Here is a 27,456-nt window from a genome sequence, read left to right on the forward strand (position 1 = left end):
AACCACCCCCTCCATGATGTCTCGTCAGTGTGCATTTAGCCAACCACCCCCTCCATGATGTCTCATCAGTGTGCATTTAGCCAACCACCCCCTCCATGATGTCTCATCAGTGTGCATTTAGCCAACCACCCCCTCCGTGATGTCTAATCAGTGTGCATTTAGCCAACCACCCCCTCCATGATGTCTAATCAGTGTGCATTTAGCCAACCACCCCCTCCGTGATGTCTCATCAGTGTGCATTTAGCCAACTACCACCTCCGTGATGTCTAATCAGTGTGCATTTAGCCAACCACCCCCTCCGTGATGTCTCATCAGTGTGCATTTAGCCAACCACCCCCTCCATAATGTCTCATCAGTGTGCATTTAGCCAACCACCCCCTCCATGATGTCTAATCAGTGTGCATTTAGCCAACCACTCCCTCCGTGATGTCTCATCAGTGTGCATTTAGCCAACCACCCCCTCCATGATGTCTCGTCAGTGTGCATTTAGCCAACCACCCCCTCCATGATGTCTCATCAGTGTGCATTTAGCCAACCACCCCCTCCATGATGTCTCATCAGTGTGCATTTAGCCAACCACCCCCTCCATGATGTCTCATCAGTGTGCATTTAGCCAACCACCCCCTCCATGATGTCTCATCAGTGTGCATTTAGCCAACCACCCCCTCCATGATGTCTCGTCAGTGTGCATTTAGCCAACCACCCCCTCCATGATGTCTCATCAGTGTGCATTTAGCCAACCACCCCCTCCATGATGTCTTGTCAGTGTGCATTTAGCCAACCACCCCCTCCATGATGTCTCATCAGTGTGCATTTAGCCAGCCGCCCCCTCCATGATTTGGTAGGTCTGGTAGTGGCAGCTTCACTAGTATTTTGGACTTGTGCTGCCCTGACCTTTATCATAGAGTCTGCTGCATTTCTGCTAGCGCTGGACTTGGTTTTGGTAAAGTTGTATCTTTGTTTGTGAGATTTTCTTTCTGCCCCTTATTTCAAAACCCATAACGTTTTTATTTTCTCTGTTAATATAGCCATGTGAGGGCTTGTTTTTTGAGGGACCAGTTGTACTTTTGAGTGACTTCATTCATTTTATTATATAATGTAATGTAAAATGGGAAAAAAAAATTCCAAGTGCGTTGAAGTTGCAAAAAAGTGCTATTCCACAATTGTTTTTTAGGGATTTTTATTTACCATGTTCACTATATAGTAAAACTGCACTGAGTTGACATTTTTACTAATACCATTTTGTGGTAGATACAATGTTTTAATTGCCTTTTATTGCAATGTTGCAGGGACCAAAAAAATATAAATCTGGCATTTTGATTTTGTTTCTCAGTACGCCATTTACCAATCAGATTACTTTATATTATATTTTGATAGATCAGCCATTTCTGAATGTAGCGATACCAAATATGTGTATTTTTTCTTTTTTAAAAATTATTTTATTTTTTAAGGGGGCAAAAGGGGGTGGATTAGAGTTTTTTCTTTTTTCATATTTTTAAAAAACTTTTTTAAAACTTACTATTTTTACTAGTTCTCTTAGGCTACATGAGCACGCTGCGTTTTTGCTGCGTTTTTTGGTGCAGTTTTGTTGTCAGAACTTTCTGACATTTGACTTCCCAGCAAAGTCTATGTGAAGACAGATTTGCTGCGCACATTGCAGTTTTTTTGTCAGCGTTTTGTCAAAAGTTTGTGACAAAAAAATGCAGCATGTTCATTCTTCCTGCGATTTTGTCAACATTTGTCATAAAAACGCAGCAAAAACGCATGTTGTGAAAAACGCACCGAAAACGCAGCAAAAACACACCTACAATTACAACCATTTTTTGTGACATTTCCAGGCTTCTCTGAAAAGGTGCAGTTTTGGCTGCAGTTTTGGCTGCAGTTTGTGAACACAAAAAGATACAGCGTGCACAAATAGCCTAAAGGGGGCTTTACAAGCAGCGATATCGCTAGCGATGTCGCTGGTGAAAGCACCCACCCCCGTCGTTTGTGCATCATGGGCAAATCGCTGCCCGTGGCGCACAATATCGTTAGGAACCGTCACACGGGCTTACCTGCCTAGCGATATCGCTGTGGCTGGCAAACCGCCTCCTTTCTAAGGGGACGGTTCATGCGGCGTCACAGCGGCGTCACTAAGCGGCCGCCCAATAGAAGCAAAAGGGCAGAGATGAGTGGGCGGAATATCCCGCCCACCTCCTTCCTTCCTCATTGCCGACGGCCGCAGATAAGCTGTAGTTCGTCGTTTCCGAGGTGTCACACATAGCGATGTGTGCTGCCTCAGGAACGACGAACTACCTGCATCCTCAACAATCAACAATATTTTTAAAAAGGAACAATGTGTCAATGATGGATGATATGGTGAGTATATTCCATCGTTAATGGCCGCTTGTTGGTGTCCCATGCAACAATGTCACTAACGATGCCGGATGTGTGTCACGGAATCCGTGACCCTGGCGATATATCGTTAGATACGTCGCTGTGTGTAACGGGGTATTTAGGTGACTTTAAGCTGCAATCATCTGATCTCCTGTGGTATACACAGCAGTGCATGAGCACTGCTCTGTATAAAAGAAATCTTGATATCATATAAATGCTGGCTACAGGCTGGCATTCACGAGAAAAACATAATGACGAGTCATCAGCAGACCCCCAGCTGTCAGGTTAACCCATTGGTGCCCTGCAATAACTCCATGAGCTCAACGATGGGCAGGAGGAATGACACACTCCACTGCCAGCACCTGTTAAATGCCACTGTCAGAGATTGACAGTAGGATTTAACTGGTTAACAGACAGGTGGATCTCTGAGTTACCCTCTGCTGTTAAAGCCACAAAATGGCTGATTAAATAGGCAGTCATGTGCAGGGAATGATGAGGGTTTGGCGTACGAGCCATCTCAAATTTAGTGAGAAGACATTTGACATACTTATACATGAAAAGTTGTGAAGGGGTTAATTTTGTCTGAAATCATTTAAAATTAAAGGGCTATTCTCAAGGTATTAAACTGCTTTAATTATTTAGACTGTAGAAAAATAAGCAAGTTTGCATTTGTCTTGAACTGGCACATGGGAAACCGCTTGGCATTACCGTCTTCTACCCATAAATGCACACTGATTCACAGAAATAGACAATGCACATAGATATGCTGTAATATTCAGTGGTGCTCTGTCATTATACAAAAGTCACTGAAAGTCCTAAGTAGCAGAGGTGAAGATGACGGCGCTCACCATATTGTGGAAAAAATTCTTTACTATCTCATAGCAAACAATAAAAATCAGTTGGGAAGAGTACAGGCAAACAACAGCAGGCTACAGCTATTTCCTGTCTCCTAACACTTCTAAAGCACTACTATTCACCAGAACTGTCACTCAATGAGGAGTGCATGCCCTGCCAGAAAACAGAATATTAAAGAGACTGGAAAGCTGACTGCTGCTCAAGAGAACAGTGATGGGCGGACTGGTAATATCAGGATCCGCGCAGTTTCAAACTTATCCGAGTGCTGGGCCCGGAATTCTTAAGCCTGCTTTACACGTTGCAATTTCGCATAAGATCTCGTATGCGATTTGCAACGCCCCCATCGTATGTGTGGCACGTTAAATTTGTTGAACGTGCCACACAAACGATTAACCCCTGTCACACGTACTTACCCGTCCATACGACCTCGATGTGGGCGGCGAATGTCCACTTCCTGGAGTGGGAGGGACGTTCGGCGTCACATAGACGTCACGCGGCAGCCGGCCAATAGAAGCGGAAGGGCAGAGCTGAGCGGGACGTAAACATCCCGCCCACCTCCTTCCTTCCGCATTGTGGGCCGGGAGCCGCAGGACGTAGGTAAGATCTGTTCATCGTTCCCGGGGTGTCACACACTGCGATGTGTGCTACCCCGGGTAGGATGAACAATCTGACGTGCAATTCTAGAGAAAGGTACGATGTGTATGCGATGAACGTTTTAGCGTTCAATCGCAATCACACGTACCTGTCACACACTGCAATGTACCTTACAATGCCGGATGTGCGTCACTTATGACGTGACCCTGCCGACAGATTGTAAGATACATTGCAGCGTGTAAAGCAGGCTTTAGGGAATTCCGGCTAATGATCTGGATCCGGCACTCTGGAAATTAAAAAAATAAAAGAAAAATAAAATAAATAAGAATGAAGCAAGCACTTCATACTTACCGAGGCTTTGGCCTTGCTGTAACTGCTCCCGTGGCTGCTCATTCTTTTTCCGGGGCTGCTCATTATTGCTCACCCATATGCAGTGCTTTCACCACCCATCAGCAGTCCCAGCATCTGTGATTGGTTGCAGTTAGACGGGCCCCCAGGCTATGTGACAGCGTCTGATTGCAACCAATCACAGACACTGTCTGCGGGTTATTATCGTGGTTTAAAAATAAATATATAAAACAATTGGCATAGGTCCCCCATATTATGATACTCAACGCAGATGAAGCATAAGGCTACAGGCTGCAGCCCCAGCCGTGCGCTTATGGATACACTTGGCTGTGTATCAAAATAAGAGGAACCGCATGCAGGGTTTTTTTTGTTTGTTTTTTTAATTATTTAAATAAATAATTTTAAACAACGGTGTGTGGTCCCCCCAATTTTGATACCCAGCTATGATAAAGTCTGACAACTGGGGGTTAGTATTTTCAGGCTAGGGAGACCCATACTTATTGGCCCTCCATCCTAAAAATAGCAGCCTGTAGCCACCCGGGATTGTCGCATCCATTAGATGCGACAAGTCCGGCACTTTACTTGGCTCTTTCCGATTCCCCTGATGCAGTGGCAATAGGGATAATAAAGCGTTAATAACAGCCCACAGCTGCCACTAAAGCTGGGGTCACACTAAGCGACAGCGACAACGACGTCGCTGTTACATCACCATTTTCTGTGACGTAACAGCGACCTTGTAAGTCGCTGTTATGATCGCTGCTTAGCTGTCAAACACAGCAGAAGCAGCGATCATAACGTCGCTGTGCTACATGTGCAGAGAGCAGGGAGCCGCGCTTAGCGCTGGCTCCTTGCTCTCCTAGGTACAGTACACATCGGGTTAATTAACCCGATGTGTGCTGCAGCTACATGTCACACTGCAGAGAGCAGGGAGCCGCGCGCACTGCTTAGCGCTGGCTCCTTGCTCTCCTTGCTACAGTATACATCGGGTTAATTACCCGATGCGTACTGCAGCCACATGTGCACAGAGCAGGAGCCGGCGCTGGCAGCAAGGGCGGAGGCTGGTAACCAAGGTAAATATCGGGTAACCAGGGAAAGGGCTTCCCTTGGTTACCCGATGTTTACGCTGGTTACAGCTTCGCAGCTGCCAGACGCCGGCTCCTGCTCGCTTCATTTCGTCGCTCTCTCGCTGTCACACACAGCGATGTGTGTGTCACAGCGGGAGAGTGACGACCAAAAAATGAAGCTGGACATTCAGCAACGACCTGCAACCTCACAGCAGGGGCCAGGTCGTTGCTGGATGTCACACACAGCGACAGCGACGGGACGTCGCTGCAACGTCACAGAAAATGGTGACGTAGCAGCGACGTCGTTGTCGTTGTCGCTGTGTGTGACACCAGCTTAAGCCCTAGATTAGTAATGGGGGGTGTCTATTAGACTGTACAATCAGCGGTGACGTCATTCAGGTGATTTGCGGTCTCAGCTGGAGGTTCTCATGGTCCTGCACTTGTGCTCACAAATCACCTGAGTGACATCACCACTGATTGCACAGCTCACTCAGTCTCTGCCTGCAGCTCACAGCAAGTGGTTATTGTTCTACGGTGCGTGCTGTGAGCCTCAGATGTAGCAGAGCTGGAATCATCGTAGGAACTTGTCTGCATTACATTGGACTTGCAGGGGTCTTTTTAGGGTTAATAAAGTGGTAAAAGAAGGTCTTTTTTTGTCTTTTATTTCAAATAAAGGATTTTTTCGCTGTTTGTGTTTATTTACGCCCGATTACAGATTAGTAATGGGGGTCTCATTAACCCTTATTACTTTGATTGCCACTGCACCAGGGTAAAGCACCAGGTTTGTCTAATGGATGTGGCAATTCCAGGCATCTGCAGACTGCTATTTTTATGCTGGTGGGGGGCCCAATAGCCATGGGCCTCCCCAGCTTGAGAATACCAGCCCCCAGATGTCGAGCTTTATCTTGGCTGGGTATCAAAATTGGGGGAGCGCATGCTTTTTTTAAATTTATTTAAATAAATAAAATTTTAAAAAAAAGCTGCATACAGTTCCTCTTATTTTGATACACAGCCAAGATAAGCACATGGCTGGGGATTGCAGCCTGTATCCCTTGGCTTTAACTGTGCTGGGCATCATAATACGGGGGGACCCTAAGCCAAATATGTTATGTGTTTATTTTAAACCACGATTAAAGCACATAGCATCTGTGATTGGAAGCAGTCAGCTGACACGCTGACACTCAGGGTGGGGGGCATATTTGACTGCAACCAATCACAGACGCCGGTAGGCATGGAAAGCAGTGTATATACAATGAGGGTAAATGAGATGCCCCAGAAGTGAATGAGTAGCCTGGAAGCAATTACGGCAGAGATGGAGCCTCAGTAAGTATGACGTGCGCAAACTCCTATCCCCCTATCCCTTCTACCACTATTTTTATTCACCATATTCTGGTTTGCATAGACTTATATGACGACCAGCATCCAGCTGGATAACCGAGATCAATCTCAGGCATAAACCAGGGATTTTTTTCCCTTGATTAAACCCGCTGATCACGGTTATTTGAGAGTCCGCCCATCACTACTTGTGAGTTACCCCTTTAAAGTTGGTATACTCTTCATATCTAATAAGTACACTATGTTAATAATTAAAGAATAATGCAAACATTCAACAGAAAAAAATATAAAAAGAAAGAAACGATGTTCATCTAATTGATCACACACCATGTGTGTCCTGACACTTACCAAGTTTCTACTGGTCTTCACTTCCATAGTCCCATCTTGACACCCAAGTAATGGTAAAAATGCCTGATTACCCAATCATTGCTTGTATTGGCGACCTTCCTCAGTCAATCAATGGCGGAAAGAGCATTTCCTAGTTGTTTTTTTTTGTTTTTTTTTAGACTTTAGCGGCTGTATACTGTTTGTGACATCCAGCTCAAAAGAACAGAAAACCAACTCCTATTGCTTTTTGCAAATGTGCCTTTCAAGTTGATTTCCATGGTTATGATACAGCCCCCTAAACCCTGGTTCTGTAGACAGAATACAGTTCAAGCTCTTTGCACACATACGTTTGAAAGGGTATTCTCAGAATTAAAAATGATCTGTTATACATTGGATAATGTATAACTTATTGATTACTGGAGGCTTGATTACTGAGACACCTATGGTAGTGTACCGAAGAACAGTTCTCCCCATTTTCATTATTACTGAGGTCTAAGAGGTCAGTTGGGATGTTCTGCGAATGCAATATTAACCTATTATACGCATTCTATAAATGACATGGTTTAAAGAGTCTCTGTCTAGCGACAGTGTAACCTTAAAAACATTTAAAGTCCCTTTAGGAGAAATAATTACGAACTGTTTCGAAAATTTTATCATTCTGTTGACAAATAGATTAAGCAGATACACAGAAATCAACAGAAACCGGAATGCATTACTATGTGTCGCTCAATAAAATGATTTCCTTTGGGTTGGCAGTCCTCTAAACCTTGCGCTAGCTCCAGCCAACAATGTACTTATGAAGTGTGGCATTGCTTTCGGCAAAACTGCTTATCTGGATGACACTTTATGTCACTTTTGAACTTCGCCTTGGCATCTATAAAACTACATTTTCATCATATTGAAAGATCAAGCTCTGTGTTGTGACTCACATGGGTCAATGTTTTGCAAATGACTGGATTTACCACTTGAACCTTAAACCCTTTGTGAATAATTTTGTGCATTGATGTTTGATAGCCAGGGGCAGAAATGTTAATTTCGAGACAAGGGAAGAAGTGTCAAAGCATAATGAATTTTCTTTATGAATACTAAATATTTCGAGTCTCAGTGCTAGTTCCTGTTGTTCTGCTTCAAGAACTGAGAAATCCATTCACATGCCATAGATTGTTAACACTGGAAATGAAATTTCATAAGATCTGAAGTTTGATTTGTGTCTCAGTCATTGTAGACAGAACATTTTAAATGTAGAAATCGCTTTGCACTCTCCAAGAAAACACATTATAACACAATTTTAGTTATCAATATGAAGTCAAATTGTAAAAAATTAAAATAAAATACATCATTTACTCCCTTCAAAACTGTATTTTACATGGCAGCAATTCTACTTTAAAAGAGGTTAACTGGTGAAAAAAAATGATCACTTCTCCACAAAATAGGTAATAGCTTTTTAATCGGTGGGAGTGCCACCACTAAGACCAATTGGAAGAATGGGGACTTTTATTCCTAGTAGACTTGACCGCCACTCACTTCCAAATAGGGCTGCACTTTGCTTTTTCTGACAGATACATAGAAAATTAATGGAGCTGCTTTCTGAAATTCAATCTGCTGTTTCATTTTGTAACTGGAATAAGAGTGCCCCACGACAAAAATTCTCCATTTTGCCAATTGGTGCGAGTCTCAATGCTAAGAGATTATCGGGAAGTGGTTTCAGGCAGTAATGAATTGATCAATACATTAGCAAAATCTCTTTTTTTTTCAAATAATCCTTAGCAGTTATGCAATGTCACATTTTCAATTTTTTCAATTTTTCATATAGCTAATTGTATTTTTCATTTCTTTATGTATAATAGAGCAGTTATGCTTATTCATATTTCTCTGAATTTGGTGTGCAGCTTTCACTTTATATAAATTGTATAGTTTTCAACCAATCATAGACACTGGCATGCTGGCAGTCTGACTGCAACCAATTACATGCTGTCACAGAGGGAAAGCAGGTGAAGCAGTGAATATTCATAAGCTTTAATGAGCGGACCCGGAAACAGTGTGACAGCCGTGTGGAAACTCGGTAAGTATAATTGTCCTGCTTTAATCTCCAGTTTGCTTCCTTTTGCAGCCCCCTAGTCCTTACTAACACCATTATATAACCATTAAGTTCCGGTCCCTTAGACTTATATGGGGTTCAGGGTCCAGGTTAAAGTCTAGGTCAAGTCTGGTCCCACACTGGACTTATGTTTCAAGTCTGATCGGACCTGGCGAACCCAAAAATCTGCGGCTTCGCCCATCTCTATTCATGGTGTATCGGCAAAAATCGAAAACCTGCTTCAATATCCAACTTTGCCAAGAACCAGCAATATCACTCTGTGAAAATTCATATATTTAACCATGACCTCATCTTTAGAGATGCCATCATTAACCGTGAACCCAGACGGAGGGTCAGATGATGAATGAGATGGAATTTGCCTAACTCATCCCTTGGTACCAGGGTGAAACTCTCAAGTTATCAAAAGGTGGCAAGCTAAAAGGACCTGCCATTCTGCCTAAATCTAAGTTAAGAATGTCTAAATAAGACATGACTGCACACTAGTGTCTGAGCTTGCAAGTTGTATAGAATAGACAATGCCTTCATTATACAACCAGCATCACCCACTGAGCTTGGAGACCGCCGCCACTGGTGACTGACCGATGGGGGCAGAAACCCCCAAGAAAGGAATGTTGTGGGTGCCTTTGTGCTAGAATTAGCTGGATCCACATATCTGTTGTAGTCACGGCCCTACTCACACTCGGGCAGAACTCTTTGTCGTACCTCAACCATGCTGCACAGCAGTGCAATTTATGTGAGTTAAAAACAGTGTTGATATAAATCATTAATGCCAGATCCTGATCAGGCTGTAAATGGCATATTTCATGTGCTAACACTAGGAAAGACTGTTGCCAATTCCCAAAGGTCTTGGCTACTCTGGGCTTCCTATCAGTTTTTTTAATTGAATGCTCCTTGTCAATACCCACCTGGTCCGAACAAACCAACGAGCACATGCAATATATTGATCACATCTTATTTTATCCCATGTTTCTATACTTAAGTGAGTATCTAAAGGAGCTACCAATCCTAAAAATCAAGCTCAAGCCTTTCAAAACCAAATTTCATGTGAGCTGGGGAGAAGACTTCTTACCCGGTGTTAACAGTGGGTTACTAAACCCAAATTCATGTTCTAAACCTGCTAAGTCCGTAAGTAACTACTGAAATCAAATCCTTTTTTGTATCATGTGTGGAATGGCGTGGACCATGCTCAGGGCAGGAGGCACTCACTCTCTGGATGGCTCTGTATCAGCATCCTTGAGGTCACACCAACTGGCTCCGCAGGTTGTACTGGGTGCTCGATCCTCTAAATGAGAATGGCTATCTTTTCCTTCACCTTCTCCTCCAAGCCCTTCATAAGCTGGCCCTGAAGCACATTATTGGGGGTAAAATGGCCGAAATAGATTAACGGAATTAATAAGCTATAAAGGGATCCAAAATAAATAAATAAAATACCAATAAAACATTAACTTTAATAAGTATGCATTAAAAAAGGTGTAGTCTAAGATAATTAAATACCCTCATATTATAATACTACCAGACAAGTAGGGGAGGAAATATATATTATTACAAGAGGAATTTAGCTAAACAGGGAAAATATGCTGCAGCAGAAAAGCCTGTAAATCCATATTTTCTCTATATGATTAAATCCCTCTTGTAAAAATAAAATAAACAAAAGGTTGTTTCCACTTCTGCCCCCCTTTTAAACCAGACAACCAAACACGCCCCTGGCACTTGTTGCAGACCCTTGATTTTTACACATTTTTATTAACCCTGCTGACTTCCCTGCACTCCTAAGCCCTATTCAGTTCTGTGCCTGTTAGACTTCAACACAGATTTCAACCTTTACATTCGATGGATTGTGGGCCAAATTGTTGATGCATTTGAAGTATAGAAATTGACCACGTGTAGTCCATAAATATGTTGCTTCTTTAATATAGATGAAATAATTATAGTAATCATAACCCTGTATGTACATATGTAAAAAAAAATATTTAACGAAAATATTAACACAGTAAAGGGGCGGCACGGTGGTTCAGTGGTTAGCACTGCAGTCGTGTAGCATGGGGGTCCTGGGTTCAAATCCCACCAAGGACATCATCTGCAAGGAGTTTGTATGTTCTCCCCGTGTTTGCGTGGGTTTTTGCCAGGATCTCCGGTTTCCTCCCAAACTCCAAAGACCTATTGATTGGTAGTCTAGATTATGAGCCCCAATGAGGGCAGTGATGATGATGATGATGATGATGTATGTAAAGCGCTGTTGAATGTCTTAGCGCTATATAAAAATAAAGATCATTATTATTATTAATAATAATAATAATAATAAATACAACATTGTGATGGTGCACTAATGGGTTGCACACAAGAAGGACTATATGGATATGGATGACTGCATAGATATATGTGAGTATTAAATGCAACCATAGTTGTATACACAAGTGGTCCATAGTGTATCAAATATTCAGCTGTCTCTTCCTTGGAAATTACCCATATTGTCTACATTTGTCAGCACGTTTTAAAAAGAAAGAAAAAAGTTCCTAATGATTAGTGATGCAATTTGTAAAGCTTGATAGATTCTCGTGTCTTGGAAGCCTTTGAAACCTTTAATGCTCTGACCTTTGTCAATGCATTCTTCAAGGAAATATTTCAGTATTTTGCAAATTCTGGAACAGAACAAATAGTGCAACCTGGCTGTCTGATCCCATGCTATGCCAATGCTCTCTGGTAGTTTGCAAATAGTTTTTTCAATGTCAACTCTCTGTAATGGTGTTATGGAACAAAACTAATTGCTGTCTCTAGTGGATGCAATTCTATTCACAGCAAGATAAATTGGATTTCTAAACTGTGATTTCCATTGAGTTACCTCTATGCATCATGAGATTGAGTCCGCTCTACACAGCAGTGGGTGCCTTATTTATACAGCAAGGAACATGTTTACCTTTTACCCAATTTACTATTCTGTTTCAGAAAGGAAGAAAAATGGACTATGAAGACATACAGATGTCTATACATAAAAATGTATGGGATTTTGCCTCTTCCAAATATGTGATGTGTTTTTGAGTTATGGAATTTTATAATAAATTGATTATATATTAAAGAGCAATTTCACCTAAAATATATTTTTGAAAAAATAAAAAAATATTAAATTACAAATTATGTTATGCTCAGTGTACAAGGGAGATTAGATAACATTCAAAGAACAACAATGAGTTAAGGGGAAACTGTCACTTACCTGTTGGACAGTCCGGAGCGATGGGAGTCACTTGTCTTGACCCAGAGCCTCCTCTATCCTTACAATTGCTGTCCTCTGTCTTGCTTTGATTGGATGATACGTTCTAAATCATCCACACAGAGTCCTCCATTGCGCATTTACACACACGCACTTCTCTCTGCCCTGCTGATTGCAGATCAAAGTATTGTAGTGCACATGTTCGGGCGGTCTTTGATCTTTCCCTGCGTATGCACATTACAGTGCTTTTCTCTGCCCACACCAAGGTTGAGAGAAGTGCGGGTGCGCAAGAGCGCAATGGAGGACACAGTGGAGGATGTAGGATGCATCATCCACATGAAGCAAGACAGAGAATGGCGATATCAAGGAGGCTCCGGGTCAAAACCAATGATGCCCATCGGACCAGACCTCCCCACAGGTGAGTAAGTGACAGGTTTCCTTTAAGCCATGTATTGTTTCTTAGGCCCATTGTATTAGACAAAACCCAAGTGCCTTGGCTAATCAAACAGTTTCTGAAGAAAGAATGTTTGAAATGTAGCAAAATAATTTTTGCGTAACTTTGGCATTTTTACACAAGCCTTGCCAACTTTTTCAAAAGTGGGGCAGCTTAGTGGGGAAAGGGTGTGGGTGAGTGCAGCTTACAAATTCAACAATTTACGGCACAAAAGTAGGGTAAAATTACAGAAGAAATGTACACCAGTCCACGAATAGTGTATATTCCTTAGGTTGGAAATGGCAGCTGAAAAATGTGCCAAAGTTATTTGGATGTGCATAAATAAGATGTTAGTCTTGATGAAGTAAGGCTGGTGTACTCATTGTCACGGATGCCCAGGGAACAAAGGGTAACCTATGCTGGCACTTAGGCTTTCACCTTCACACCCAGAGGTATCCTTAAAGGTAGAGAGGTCTGGGCCCCCGACCGGGCCTTGACTCCTGTACTAGCCCTGATGTAATTCCCCTCCCCACCTCCACTCGAGGGTTGAGCCAGGACTGTAAACACCAACCCCCACAACCAGACACAGACAGGTGAAAATATCAACTCATGTACACGACAACCACATACAAAGGAGTCACGAAAAGTGCACAAGAGGAAATAACATAAAAGGGGGGGGAGAAAACTTCCATACCATACAACCAGCACACCACGAACTGCCACAGCCTGCACCAATGCTGCAGCCCAAAAAGCTGAACAGATAAAGGGTTTCTCCAGCTCCTAACTCCTCCTGCCCAAGCTTCCAAATGAATGAAAATAATGAGCACCCTCTGCTGGAAGTATAGAGTATATATAGGACCTCGGAGTGATCAGAACAGGAAATACCTGACCAAGAGTCAGAAGCTGCTGAAAGGTAAACTGACATTAACCTTCTCCTTCCCAAAGGAAAGTGAATTCATTTACTCAGCAGAGGTATCACAAGGTAAAGTGAGACTCTGACCCAGAACCAGTCATTAAACTGCAACAGATAGACGGCCGTGACACTCATTTTTCCTTTATAACACTTTAAAGCTTCTGACATATCGGTTTTATTAAATATCTGTTTACCCAAAAGGTTATGATGCTGGGGGTTCCTCTTTTAAAACAAACTGTGATCTGTTCTTCCTGGAAATGTATGAAAAAAATGTACACATTATGGTAATGCCCAGATTATATTTTATTTGCACATTTCTAGGATGAATAAAAGAGGAATATATTTGTAAAAACTTACAAGCCAAAAAGTGGCATTAAGAGGATAGTATACATGATTCCTTTCTTTACTTAGAATTATAACTATCAAATAAAGGTAGAGAAAATGAATGTGACATCTGACATATTTTACAACATGAACCAAAACTATTATTTTGCGGGAAAGGAATTGTTGGCCGAGGTCAACCCTCAATATGGCTTGGTAAGGTGAACAGACGGTAAACTAAAATGTGGTGATCAAATTAAACATTATCTATCAGGCAGCTCTTGTATAATAAATGTGTGCAGTGATATTAATTCTGCACAAATTAAACTTGTGGAAATCGCATGAATAATTGAAAAGCAAGATTGAGGAAAGAGGCAAGCAATTATATCTTCTTTTTGCAATTTTTCAATATTTAGTCATGTGTATGAAGGAGAAGAAAAACTTGAAGGTCCTCATTTCTAATCATTTATGTTTGACCTATTTGTTCAATACAAATATTTAGATATTTAGAGTTAATTGATGATAATATTTGGTTACATTTACTTCGTCCTGAAAGTGTGGATATGCTAATTTTCACGATGACTTTTAGTGGTCTGCCATATTTCTTTTTTGCTTCATCTGCTTTATCCTAACAACCTTAAACTGATTATAAACAGGGCCGCATTTGCCACTATGTAATGGAGGGCTGATGTCTTGGGTGGCAGGTTGCAGAGGTGGTGACGTTGTTTTAGTCCTAATGGGCACAGCTGCAGTCTAGAGGCTTTTACCTGCTAATCTGCTGCATTGAGCAGGGCACAACACACTGCTGTTATTTAATCAAAGAGCAGAGAGCCTGATTTCAGGGACTTGCTCAGCAGATAGCTGTAGTTTTAATACAATCATTGTTTTATCAGCAAGGGACTATCACTTTTGGACTAGACTGTGTAACCCAGCCCCCATATTGGCAGCTTGTTGACAATGCGACACAGGACGCTGTCAATCAGTAGTGTAAGAGAGGTAATACACAGCTTCACATTGTGCCTGCTGAATTCTAGCAAAACTACACCAAGCAGCCCAGACAGTGTCATATCCATGGATTCAGGCTCTCTGTCCCCATATCATGCTGCTCTCAAATTACATAACAAAAACCTGCTGACAGATTGCCTTTAAAATCAGCTCAGATGAAGGATTAGCCACTTCTTGTCAGATTCAGTGTGCACATCTCATGAAGCCCTCCAAAATACACATACACAAGACAGTAGAGCCTTAGTATATTAGCTCTTCACCAGCTCACAGGACCCTCTTGGTCTCACTGGCACATCACATTTCTCACACCAGCCCAAGTATAACATCCCAACGTTCTGCGCTAATGCAGCTGCTCCTGTCTTACAATGTAAACTTAAAGAAATGATAGGACACCACGGGCAGAGGTTTGGGAATTTCAGGAAAAGTGTGATGAGTTTTCATTAGATTTTTCTAATTGCTGCTGTAAAAGGGGTTTAACTTGACAAGTGGGTTGGGATTATTGTGATCTGTGTGCTTATGTACATTTTGCCATGGGTCTGGGGTTATGCAAGCAGGGATACCCAGGTGTTATCTGATAATTTCTATACCCCCAATAATGTGTATGCCCCCAGTAATGTTTTCCCCTTCTGTCTACCCAGTGATGTCTATGCTCCCAGTGATGTCTATGCCCCCCAGTCCCTTCACTGATGTGTATGCCCCCGAATGAAGTCTAAGCTCCTAGTGAGATCTATGTCCCCAGTGATGTCTATAACCCCTGTCCCCCCAGTGATGTCTATGTTCCAAGTCCCTTCTGTGATGTATATACTATAGCACCCACCAGGGCTGCCACTAGGAATTTCAGGGCCCCATACTGGTAAATGTTCGGGGCCCCCTTTAAGCTCCACCCCAGCTCCATCTCCACCCCAACTCCGCCTCCACCCCAGCTCCGCCTCCACCCCACAAAACTTCCACAGTCCCACCGCCACTCTAGGAAAAACTTCACTTCTGCACTACAACCTCACCAGTCACACATTAACCCTTCACATTGAACACCGTATCACACATGCAGCCATCAGATTTTGGTTTGGCCAAAAGATTTTTTTAAGCCTGCCACCACGACAAGGTGGACTCTTTTGGCAGGGTCCTACTCTACTCTATTCTAATATTTTTCTTTCTTTTTAAATCTAACTTCTTTGGTATATATTATTTTTGGTATATCTATTTTTTTTCTTTAAGGGAATGTGTCACATACAGTTTTTAAAGTAATTGAAACCAAATTGTGATATTGCTGACTTGTGGATTTAGACCTAACAACCCCTTCAAAGGGAATCTGTGACCAGGTTTTTAACACCTAATCTGAGCGCAGCATAACATAGCGGAAGAGATCCTGATTCCAGTGATTGTCACTTATTGGGCTGCTTAGTGTAGTTTTGATAACATCACTGGTTAATCAGCAGGAGATTATCATTACAGGGCTACTTGTCATGCTGCATGTAGTCCAGCATATTCATGAGCTCTGTATAACTACTAGATCTGCAGCAGAGAAAACATTGATTTTATCACAATGAAAGCAAACAGCCCAGTAAGTGACACATTGCTGGAATCAGGGTATATTTTTCTACTTTATGCTGCTCTCAGATTTGGGAGCAAAAACCTGCTGACAGATTCACTTTAAATCTCTTTCAGCAGATAGATAGAATCATAGATAGATAGATGGATATATGGCGCCCCTCAGGTTTCAGTCACCACAGGGTACTGCACCTCACTTAAGGTGCAGTACTCATCCTGGATCCAGAGAAGGTCGGTACCAATTCCAACAACACAAACTCATATACACAACCAGGTTGCCCTCCCCATTGGGGACCAGGCTAGGGTCGGGTCTTAAGCTAGTCACCAAACATGGGGGGCAGCCACCCACTAGTGACAGGGAACTGGGGGAGGAGCAGCCACCAGGGGGAGTTAGGAGCTTACACAACAGTTAGAGTGTTCTCCAGCAGGAGAGAACAGGAGCGGGACCGGTGCGGTTCAGGGTGCAGAGCCTTAGGGTGGAACAAACTTCACATTGTATCACCAGAATCTGCAGGACAGGGGGATTGCATGTCCCTCTGACCACCACGAGATCCCAGAGCACAGTGCCACATAGGGTCCGGAGTTGTGATTACAGTCAAGCCCCACAGTGCCCCCGCGTCACCTACACACGGGACAGGAGCTAACACTACATGAACCAGGGTCCCAAAGCAGCTTCAGACCACGGGGATCCATCTTTAAAGGCACAAAAAGGAAGAGCCCATCAACCACCGTACCGGTTCTAACCTCCAACAGATCTGGGATCAGCTCGGGCCCATCACGGCTGGAACCACAGCAGCTGATTCAGCCTATTGATTGCCGTCGCCCGACACTTCGGCGCCAACGGCCACTACTCTCCTCATCATCCTCCCTGGGGCCCCGCTCCACCTGTGGGGAGCAGAACCATCCTTGCTGCAACATCATCTGCCCCAGAGGACAGCAACAGCAGCGGCAGCTAATCCCTGGCCACGTACCACAAGTGGCATCACAAGACTATCAGCCTCATCATTCCCCCACTATCATCCAAATCCCCTTTTATTGTACACCTCAAAGCCACGAAGCCAGGCAGGGCCACCTGTGACATCCCCCTGACCAAACATCACCAGCCCTGCGATGAGTAACATTTAACCCCTGCCCCGTGGGTGCTACATATAGGGGCAGGTGCTGTAAGTGCAACATCCCTGTCCCCTGCCTCATGGGGCCCGGTGAGCAGAGGAATGAAAGGGGAGGGGCCTGTCAGCGTGTTGGGCCCCCCCCTCCTGCCTGCTGCTCACTGCACGGCCAGCCCTGCAAAATGTAGTGTGATGTGCAACGTCCCTGCCCCCTACCCCATGGGGCCCGGTGAGTAGAGGAATGAAAGGGGAGGGGCCTGTCAGCGTGTCCGGGCCCCCCTCCTGCCTCCTGCTCACTGCACGGCCAGCCCTGCAAAATGTAGCGTGACGTGCAATGTCCACGCCCCCTGCCCCTGGGGCCCGGTGAGCAGAGGAATGAAAGGGGAGGGGCCTGTCAGCATATCCAGGCCCCCCCTCCTGCCTGCTGCTCACCGGGCTCAGTACAGGAGTCCCAGTAGTAATGCCCTGATGGCGGCCCTGGCCCCCATGTCTGCACTGTGCAGCCTTGTATGCTAGCAGTGATGCTACAGGGCTGGCGCATAAACAGAATTAGAGGTGCAGTGTACTGTGCACAGTCATGTTTGTTCAAGTGACGGCCATCAAGCAGCATGGCCTGCACAGCCACATGCCCAGGAGGAGCTGGACCAGAGACAAGAGGGGGGAAATGAGCAAGGTTTTTTGCCAGCTGTATCTGTGTGTGTGCATGTATGATGTGTGTATCTATGTATGTCAGTGTATATGACTGTATATTTATTTAAGCCTGTTTATAAGTATTTTTATTAATTTGTCTTCAAATATGTATATGTACACATGCCTGTATGCATACCTCCCAACCGTCCCAGATATAGCGGGACAGTCCCGATTTTATACTACAGTCCCGTTCTCACGCCTGGGAAGCTCTGTGTCCCGCAGTGCAGTAAAACGCAGCTGCCACGCCCCCGCACTCTGCCGTCCACGCCCCCTCCGGATGCTGGCCACACTCTCTGGATGCCTTCCTTGGCATCTATGTTGCTGGCCACGCCCCTTTGCGGTCGTCCACGCCCCCTCTCTATGCTGGACACACAGACTCCTCGGATGCCTTCCTTGTCCCCTCCTGCTGCTCGCTGGATGCTGGCCACGCCCCCTCTGCCTGCCCCTTCTACCCAGGATGCTCACATGTGACCGACTCATCTGCACAGCGGCTGCTTCAAAACCGTCAGTTCTGCAACTGAGGTAAGTGCAAAAGCAGCAGGGAGAGTGTAGAGTGGCTGCAGGAGGGAGAGAGCAATGTGCCTGCAGCAGGGAGAGAGCAGTGTGCCTGCAGCAGGGAGAGAGCAGTGTGCTTGCAGCAGGGACAGTTCAGAGTGCCTGCAGGAAGGAGAGAGCAGTGTGCTTGCAGCAGGGAGAGTGCCTGCAGGAGGGAGAGAGCAGTGTTCTTGCAGCAGGGAGAGTGCAGAGTGCCTGCAGGAGGGAGAGAGCAGTGTTCTTGCAGCAGGGAGAGAGCAGTGTGCTTGCAGCAGGGAGAGAGCAGAGTGCCTGCAGGAGGGAAAGAACAGTGTGCTTGCAGCAGGGAGAGTGCAGTGTGCTTGCAGCAGGGAGAGAGCAGTGTGCTTGCAGCAGGGAGAGAGCAGTGTGCTTGCAGCAGGGAGAGAGCAGTGTGCCTTCAGCAGGTAGAGAGCAGTGTGCCTGCAGGAGGGGAGAGCAGTGTGCTTGTAGGAGGGGAGAGCAGTGTGCTTGTAGGAGGGGGGAGCAGTGTGCCTGATGGAGGGGGCAGCAGTGTGCCTGCGAAAGGGGGCAGCAGTGTGCCTGCATGAGGGGGCGCAGTGTGCCTGCAGGAGGGGGGAGCAGTGTGCCTGCAGGAGGGGAGAGCAGTGTGCCTGCAGGAGGGGAGAGCAGTGTGCCTGCAGGAGGGGAGAGCAGTGTGCCTGCAGGAAGGGAGAGCAGTGTGCCTGCAGGAGGGGGGAGCAGTGTGTTTGCAGGAGGGGGGAGCAGTGTGCTTGCAGGAGGGGAGAGCAGTGTGCTTGCAGGAGGGGAGAGCAGGGGAGAGTCCAGCACTTGTCTTCTCAGGTCACCCTTGTGCTTGCAATAGAAAAAGCAGACAAACAGGGGACTCAGAAAAAGCAGCCAGAGGAGCTCTCAGGCTCTGGTGCTGCAATGCTGCCAACCTGTGCCCTCAGCGCCCCCCAGCACCCCGCCAGCCTGTGCCCTCAGTGCCCCCCAGCACCATGCCAGCCTGTGCCCTCAGCACCCCCCAGCACCACGAAAGCTTGTGCCCTCAGCGCCCCCCAGCACCACGCCAGCCTGTGCCCTCAGCACCCCGCCAGCCTGTGCCCTCAGTGCCCCCCAGTGCTGCCAACCTGTGCCCTCAGCGCCTCAAGATCCTGTGTCCTCAGTGCCCCCCAGGGCTGCTAGCTTGTGCCCTCAGTGCCCCCCAGTGCTGCCAGCCTGTGCCCTCAGTGCCCCGCCAGCCTGTGCCCTCAGCGCCCCACCAGCCTGTGCCCTTAGTGCCCCCAGTGCTGCTAGCCTGTGCCCTCAGCTCCCCGCCAGCCTGTGCCCTCAGTGCCCCCCGCAGTGCTGCCAGCATGTGCCCTCAGTGCCCCCGCAGTGCTGCCAACATGTGCCCTCAGCGCTCCCCCGCAGTGCTGCCAGCTTATGCCTTAAGCACCCTCCAGTGCTGCCAGCTTGGGCCCTCAGCGTCTTCCGATCACGGGCGAGGCACTGCACGGCTGTCACACTGCTCTGGCGGCTTTTCCTCTTTTGAAAATGCCGGCCGCTTATTATTCCATCTCATATTCCCTGCTTTCCCGGCCCACCGGTGCCTAAGATTGGTTGCAGTTAGACACACCCCCACACTAAGTGACAGCTGTCTCACTGCAACCAATCACAGCCACCGGTGGGCGGGTCTATATCATGCAGTAAAATAAATAAATAATCTTAAAAAAATGGTGCCCCCCCAATTTTGATACCAGCCAGGGTAAAGCCACATGGCTGAAGGCTGGTATTCTCAGGATGGGGAGCTCCACATTATGGGGAGCCCCCCAGCCTAATAATATCAGCCAGCAGCCGCCCAGAATTGCCGCATCCATTAGATGCGACAGTCCTGGGACTCTACCCGGCTCATCCCGAATTGCCCTGGTGCAGTGGCAATCGGGGTAATAAGGAGTTAATGGCAACCCATAGCTACCACTAAGTCCTAGGTTAATCATGGCAGGCGTCTCCCCGAGATATCTACCATGATTAACCTGTAAGTTAAAGAAAATAAACACATACACCCAAAAATCCTTTATTTGGAATAAAAGACAAAAAAAACCCTCTTTCACCATTTTATTAAACCCCCAAATACCCCTCCAGGTCTGACGTAATCCACATCCCGATGCATCTAGCTCTGCTACATGAAGCTGACAGGAGCGGCCACAGACCACGATTGCTCTCTGTCAGCTCCACGCAGCAACTGAAGTGAGCCGCACGATCAGCGATGACATCACTCAGGTTACCCGCGGCCACTGCTGGATCCTCCAACTGTGACAGCAAGTCGCCCGAGTGACTGAAGTGAGCTGCGCGATCAGCGATGACATCACAGGTGAGTTGCGGCCTGAGGTGGAGGACTCCAGCTGGCCGCGGGTAACCTGAGTGACGGCACCGCTGATGGCGCTGCTCACTTCAATCACTCAGGGGATTTGCGGTCACCGGTGCATCCTTCAAGGGTGACCGCTAACCAGGACGCGATACACAGACAGAGCCGTGGGATGACAATGAAGTCGGGTGAAGTTCATCTGAGTTCATTCTCATCACGGAACTCTGTCTGTGTCTGCTGTCAGCGGGCATGTAGCAGAGCTGAATTGACGGGGGAACGCACTGTCAAAAATGCATCCAAAACACATGCAAAACGCATGGAAAATGCATCCAAAATGCATGAGTTTTGGGTGCATTTTTTTTTTTTTTTACAAACGGAGTGTTTACATTTGTCCAGTCTGCCAGAGGGTGTGTTCTTTTCCGCACTGCACAGAACGCAACGTGCGCACATACCAAGCTGAGGTCACACTGGCATATCACATGTGATGTAATATGCTAATGATCCTCGGCTCCTGATGTGCTGTGAGCGTGAGCCATTACACTGTATTCTGATCCTGCCATCGGATCACAGCTGAGGAGGAGAGGGAGGGATTAAGGATGTCAGGTGTTCAGTTGAGATGAGCCCTGGGCCATGCTGTCTTTCTAAAGGCAGCCGGATCAGCAGACGAGAGCACTCACTGCCCCCCGTGTCTCCACAATTGGAACAATCAGATCCGTAAGTTGCCTGTATTCACTAATTCCTCCCATTAACCAAAAGCACAGTATTATTACAGATATTTTATCTAGTAGAGCGGATCTGTCATGAAGTCTGCAGTTTTGTACATGGGGCAGATTTAGGGGACAGATCTGCTTTAAAACAGAATTTTGTGGTTTAAAATATTCTAGTTTAAAAGTAACACGGCCAAGTTTGCATTTATATTTTAATTCACTACTTAGAAATAAATCTATGTACCATATTTTTCGTTTTATAAGGCGCACCGGATTATAAGACGCACCCCAAATTTAGAGCTAAAAAATGGTAAAAAAAAAAATGGGGTCCATTTTATAATCCAGTGTTCTCTTACCGGAGGGGGGCAGCAGTGGTGGTGAAGCGAGGTCACAGGAGGCAGAGGTTGTGCTGGCAGCTGCGGCGGGTTAGTAGCGTCAGCCGCAGCAGGTCCGTGGTGACAGCGGCGTCCGTGTGGGAGCCGCGGCGGCCGTGGTGGGAGCCGCGGCGGGTCCGTGGCGGCGGGTGACAGGTGGAGCAGGTCGGTGAAGTAAGTGTCTCAGTGTGTCCGCGGTCCCACTTCAAATGATGGTGCCTGGAGCGGTGCATACGCAGATGGAGCGCTCATCCAAGAGATCCAACTGCGCACACGCTGACTCCCGGCGGCATAATTTGAAACTGGGATCACGGACACACTGGCACACCTGCCGCACAGCAGCTCGGCATGCACGGAGAGCCAGCCAGCACCAACAGGCACCCGGCTGCCCGCCAGCACGCACATACAGAGAGGCAGTCGGCACCGACGGGCACCCGGCTTCCCACCCACCCGCATGCACGTACAGAGAGGCAGCCGGCACCGACGGGTACCCTGCTGCCCTCACCCACGCACGCACAGAGAGGAAGCCTGCACCGACGGGCACCCGGCTGCCCGCACGCACGTACAGAGATGCAGCCGGCACCTACGGGCACCCGGCTGCCCACCCGCACGCACATCCGCCCGCCCGTATAGAGAGGCAGCCGGCAGCAACGGGCACCCGGCTGCCTGCACACAGTCACAGGCACCCGGCCACCAGAACGCGCCCAGTCACCGCACAAACAGCACCCCGGTAAGCTGTATTCGGATCTTAAGATGCACCCCTCATTTTCCTCCCAAATTTTTGGGAGGAAAAGTGCGTCTTATAATCCAAAAAATACGGTATTTTATTTAATTATTGTTTCTAAAACAATAATTGTCATTGCTGACTGGGTGTGGTAAGAGGCGTGGCCATGGGTGTGGCCTAAAAATTTGCGCTTCGCACGCCACAAACTTTGTCCCTCTTTCCGTTCTTTAAAAGTTGGGAGGTATGCTGTATGTGTACATGTTTGTGTATGTGTGTGTTTGTGTGTGCATGGGGCCCACAAACAGTTTCACCCAGGGGTCACTAAAGCCTGGAGCTGTGCCTGAGTAAAGTCAACTAAAACTGATAACTTGTAATGGCACTTAGCTCAAATACAGGGACTATATCAGAGACATTTCAATGCTGATTCTGTAAAACCTGTGCTTTTGTTGACAAAAGTTCATAATTTAGAGGTGAGAAAATGGGCGTTACATATGCTAATAGGGATTTCAGAACTCAGAGAGTGATTTTTATACCTAGTTGTTCATGTCCCAAAAATTATGTTGGCAAAACCATTTGTCAATTCAGGTTTCCCACATTATTCTGCTCTCAGATGAGGTAGCAAAAACCTGGTGACAGATTCCCTTTAATGGGGCATATTCAGAGTTTAATGAATATGACAGCATGAGCTGAAAATACAGCCCTATATCCAATAGGCTACATACAGTATAACCATTTTACCCCCAAAAGTTGCTAGACTATGGTAGACACTAGTGCTGGGTGATTAGTAACTATTTGTGTTCAGATTATCTGTAACGAATGCCAAAGTATTTTTCCACTAGTCATCACAAATAATGAACCTAACGCAAGTCAGTGGGAAACCTGTGCATTTGTCATGAAGATTTCAGAGAAAAATGCTCGTGTTCTCAATTGACTTGCCTTAAGCGGGCTTTACACGCGACAATATATCTAGCGATGTGTCGGCGGGGTCACGTCATAAGTGATGCACATCCGGCATCGTTAGCTACATTGTAGCGTGTGAAACCTCCGTGAGATTGCGATTGAACGTTAAAACGTTGATCACATGCACATCGTTCAATTACTAAAAATTGATCGTCTGGTTGTTCAATGTTCCCGAGGCAGCACACATCGCTGTGTGTGACACCCTGGGAACGATGAACACAGCTTACCTGCGTCCCGCGGCTCCCGCCGGCAATGCGGAAGGAAGGAGTTGGGCAGGATGTTTACGTCCCGCTCATCTTCGCCCCTCCGCTTCTATTGGCCGGCTGCCGCGTGACATCGCGGTGACGCCGAACGCCCCTCCCACTCCAGGAAGTGGATGTTCGCCGCCCACATCGAGGTCGTATGGGAGGTAAGTACGTGTGACGGGAAATAATCGTTTGTGCGACACGGTCAACAAATTGAACGTGCCACGCATACGATGGGGGCAGTTACGATCGCATACGATATCGTATCTGAAATATTAAGGTGTAAAGCAGCCTTTAGGTTTGTTTTGTGATGAATACTGGAATAGTACTTAGGGGTTTGTTACGAATAATCCGAACACGAATAGTAATAATAATAATAATAATAGTAATAATAGTAATACGAATAATAAATGACAAATAAATAAATAGTTCCTCCCAGCGGACAAAAATCCTGTGGTGACAGCTATATATGACAGCTAGATATAAGGTATAAACACCAGCACCCTCTAGTACAACTAGAGATATACTAATAGCTGCATGCAAATTGTGTGTTGGTGTGAAAAAATGACTGTAACTAAAATAGATTTGGTTGTGCCGTGCTAAAAGTAACAGAATAGACAAAAATAACATATATGGCTAATACAACTAATCATTGAAGATCAAGCAATGAGTTGGGTTGATAGAATCAAAGGAGATAAAATACCTAAATACAAACAGTCAAAGATGCTGTATGAGCAAAGGCTGATAATATAATGCTTCTGCTGATTGAGTTTGTAAATATAAAGCCCCAACAACAGCGTAGCATTACCACATCTATTTTAGTTACTATATATGAGAGCTGACACCCTGCATTATCAACCCATGACAGGTTTTGAAACCGATATAGGCTAATTTAAACCTGTAAATACCAATGTCAATCATCTAAGTAGTTAAAAGGTTATTAAAACATGCAGTTTAGCACAATCCTCCCACCGATCATAATCGCGGGTGCCGAGAGTTGCCATAGTATGGAGGCCTGTTAGAGCCTACTATAAGCAAAGTCTAACAGGCTAAGTCAGTGAAGAACTGACAAGTCTCAAGCACTGTAGTATATGAGTACTACAATACATGAGACCAAAGATCAAAGTAAAAAATATACATGTCATGCAGTGGGGGAGTGAGGGAAAAAATAAAAAAAGGAAATCTGTCACCGCATTTGGTGACTGTAAGCTGCGGCCGCCACCACTGAGCTCTTATATACAGCATTCCAGAATACTGTATATAAGAGCCCAGGCCGCTCTGAATAACATAAAAAACACCTTTATTATAATTACCTAGGGAGTGGTCGTCTGATGGGTGTCGCTGCTCTCCGGTCTGGCGCCTCCTCTCTGCTGCGATCTCTGTCCTCCTTCTACCCAGCCCAGTATGGATGACATGTCCTACACACAGGCCAACATTGCGACCCTGTGCAGGTGCACTTTGATCCACCCTCCTGAGGGCATATCAAAGTACTGTAATGCGCAGGCGCTAGGAAAGGTTAAAGACCGACCACCCATGCGCACTACCATACTTTGATCTGCCCTGAGAGGGCATATTAAAGTGCATCTCCGCAGGACCTCAATGCTTGGCTAGTGTGCATGATGTAGGATGCATCATTCTTAAATGCTGTATATAAGAGCTCAGTGGTGGTGGTCGCAACTTACAGTCGCCAAATCTGGTGACAGGTTCCCTTTAACCCTTTAGTGACGGAGCTAATTTTCACCTTAATGACCAGACCAAATTTTGCAATTCTGACCAGTGTCACTTCATGAGGTTATAACTCTGGAACGCTTCAACGGATCCCGGTGATTCTGAGATTGTTTTTTCGTCACATATTGGACTTCATGTTAGTACCAAATTTAGGACAATATTTTTTGTGTTTATTTATGAAAAAAATTGAATATTGGCAAAAATTTTGAAAATTTAGCAATTTTCAACTTTTGAATTTTTATACCGTTAAACCAGAGATTTCTGTGACACAAAATAGTTAATAAATAACATTTCCCACATGTCTACTTTACATCAGCACAATTTTGGAAACAAAATTTTTTTTTGTTAGGAAGTTAGAGGGGTTCAAAGTTTATCAGCAATTTCTCATTTTTACATCAAAATTTACAAAACCAGTTTTTTAGGGACCACATCACATTTGAAGTGACTTCAATAGGCCTAGATGACAGAAAATACCCAAAAGTGACACCATTCTAAAAACTGCACCCCCCAAAGTACTCAAAACCACATTCAAGAAGTTTATTAACCCTTCAGGTGCTTCACATGAACAAAAGCAATGTGGAATGAAAAAAAGCAAAAATTAAATTTTACCTAAAATGTTGCTCTAACCCAAATTTATTCACTTTTAGAAGAAATAACACAACAAAATGGACCTCAAAACTTGTTACCCACTTTCTTATGAGCGCGCTGATACCCCACATGTGGTCAGAAACCTCTGTTTGGACAAATGGGAGGGCTCGGAACAGAAGGAGCAATATTTGAATTTTGGAAAGCAAATTTGGCTGAAATAGATTGCGGGCACCATGTTGCATTTACAGGTCCGCTAAGGTACCTAAACAGAAGAAATCCCTCACAAGTGACACCATTTTGGAAACTAGACCCCTCAAGGCTTCTATCTAGGGGTATAGTGAGCATTTTAGATCCACAGGTACTTCACAGATTTTGTTAACGTTACGTTGTCATATTGAAAATTTTAATAATTTTCTCAAAAATGTTGCTTTAGCATCAATTTTCTCACTTTTTCAAGAGGTAATTCCAAAAATTTGACCTCAAGGTTTGTTAACCACTTTTTTATGAGCGCGGTGATACCTCACATGTGGTCTGAAACCTTTGTTTGGACAAATGGGAGGGCTTGGAACGAAAGGAGCAATATTTGAATTTTAGAAAGGAAATTTGGCTGAAAAAGATTGCGGGCACCATGTCGCATTTGGAGGTCCCCTAAGGTACCTAAACAGCAGAAACCCCGCACAAGTGGCCCCATTTTGGAAACTAGGCCCCTCAAGGAATTTATCTAGATGTTTGGTGAGTACCCTGAACCCTCAGGTGCTTCACAGAATTTTATAACGTTGAGCCATGAAAAAAAAAAATAAAATTTTACCACAAAATTGTTATTTCAACCAGGTAGCTTTTTTTTTTACAAGAGTAAAAGGAAAAAATTCAGCATAACATTTATTGTGCAATTTCTCCTGAGTTTGGTGATACCTTATATGTGGTGGAAATCAACTGTTTGGGCGCATGGCAGGGCTCGGAAGGGAAGGAGTGCCATTTGACTGCAAAATTGGCTGGAATCAATAGCGGACGCCAGGTTGCATTTGGAGAGCCCCTGAGGTGCCTAA

Source organism: Anomaloglossus baeobatrachus, chromosome 4, assembly GCF_048569485.1.
Source record: "Anomaloglossus baeobatrachus isolate aAnoBae1 chromosome 4, aAnoBae1.hap1, whole genome shotgun sequence".
NCBI lineage: Eukaryota > Metazoa > Chordata > Amphibia > Anura > Aromobatidae > Anomaloglossus > Anomaloglossus baeobatrachus.